This window comes from Triticum dicoccoides, chromosome 1B (genome assembly GCF_002162155.2).
Source record: "Triticum dicoccoides isolate Atlit2015 ecotype Zavitan chromosome 1B, WEW_v2.0, whole genome shotgun sequence".
Taxonomy (NCBI): Eukaryota; Viridiplantae; Streptophyta; class Magnoliopsida; order Poales; family Poaceae; genus Triticum; species Triticum dicoccoides.
In genome coordinates, this window is record NC_041381.1 from 159288078 (window position 1) to 159289899 (window position 1822).

The window sequence follows — 1822 nt, forward strand, 5'->3', positions numbered from 1 at the left end:
TTCTCCTCTACATTGTTCTGCGAGGAAATCTTTCTTTTTCTAAGAACCGCAACACTCTAACAGATGCCGGTGGTGGTTGATTTGAAGAGTGATGGCAGGAGGAGTTATGAGGGGTGACATGTGTGGGCGGGGGATATATACAGATGTGAGCAGCGATTTCACGCTAGCGTTAACCCAACCCAGCGAGTTAGGAATCAACCAAAGCAGCATTTGCTTGGAGTTAGCTAACCCCGACAAACAGAAAGGGATCAACTAAAGCACAACTTTATCCTAAAAAAGAGCGAAAGCCTAAAGCAATATTAGCCAGCTGGCGTGGCGTGCTAAACACGTGGTGGGGTGACGGTGACTCGCCTTCGAATCTCATCATTTTGTTTGGGTGCAGATGCACATGGTCTTGATCTGTCACACATTGCTGTGTGATCCGTGGAAACTAAAGTGGCAGCTCTCGGTGGAGTATCCTTCGCTTTATTCGATGCGATTTAGTTTTCTTTTCACAGATACGGATCAAAGGATGTGACGGGGTGGAGAGGACATAATAATCCACTCAAAGGAAAAGTTGGAGAGGGCATAAACAACGGTCTCTCTGCGAGGAGAGGACTGGGGGGACGATGGCTTGCCAGAACAAGCTTGCGCGCGCACACACACAGGCAAAACAGCGCGTAATACTAGCTATGATCAACCAATCTCAGATGCTATTGTAATTCGCAGTGAATCCAAGAACAGACCAAATCATACCTGCACTGCACGTCAAAGGAGGCAGACACGAAGGCGAAACGGCGACAAGGTGCTCCCCCGGCCCCGGGTGGCTGTGCTCTCCTCCTCCCGACCCGCAGGATAGAGCACTATGAATGAGCATTCCGTCGAACACCTCGTCTGCGCTCCCGGCCTCCGAGACACCCATGACCAGGCACTGAAGCGCCGGCGTGTCGCGTACACCACCACACGCACGGGCGCCACGCGAGGGGGAGGCAAGTGAAGCGGACATCTGCCGGCGGGGAACAGGCTTCGCCGGAGACAGAGTGGATGACCATTTGCGAGCGAGACCACGAGTAGAGTCGAGCGGAGAGACAGGGTGTGGAAAACAAATGAGATACACGCACACGAGCTTGCGAATATTCTTCGTGGAAAGAGATTATTTGCATACAACATTTTCGCATTGCCTAAAAAAACATTTCCGGATAACAGTTCCGGTTTTCTCTCTCTTCTTTGTTCCCCGTCTTCTCTGATTTTTTTGCTCTTTTTTAGAAAGAAAATAAATAGATATTTCTGTGCATAAACATGTACTCCCTCCGTAAACTAATATAAGAGTGTTTAGATCACTATTTTAGTAATCTAAACGCTCTTATATTAGTTTACAGAGGGAGTATGACCGTACTAAACTGACAAAAAAATGCAGAAATTCGGATTCATTAATACTAGCAAAAGGCCCGTGCGTAGAAACGGGAGTTAAATATTTTCCAAAACATCGACTTTCTTAGTATTGCAAATTAATAAATCCATTAATTAAGCAGAGGCATTTGAATCATCATGGCAGAGATTATCAACTTCACATGACTATCTTGGATACGACCAAAATTATTGTACACGTGCATAGTTGTGAGGTGATTTCTTATAAGAATTATGCAATAATTTATTTATGTTATCTGAAAAAATACTTCATCTATTTTTGTTTCGTGTCTAATTGCAAAACTACCAAACACTTGTACAATCTACATATGAAGATAAGGAAAAAAGAGATGTTTAGGTGATGTTTAAGAAGTTCTTTCACATCGTTTTTAGCCCAAGAGAAGATAGAGACCAAGTCTCTCATGTTCTGGACTCA

General features: G+C 44.8%; 1 protein-coding gene across 13 annotated transcripts in view; it reads right to left on the bottom strand.

The window, feature by feature from the left end:
• The window catches only part of LOC119325324 (disease resistance protein RGA2-like), an 11203-nt gene extending 10162 nt beyond the window's left edge, over positions 1–1041 (bottom strand). For all 13 annotated transcript variants that reach the window (XM_037599149.1, XM_037599099.1, XM_037599086.1 and 10 more), the window contains exon 1: positions 736–1041. The gene's annotated coding sequence lies outside the window, so the exon portion shown is untranslated. The remainder of the gene's footprint in view (positions 1–735) is intronic.
• Positions 1042–1822: the final 781 nt, after the last annotated feature.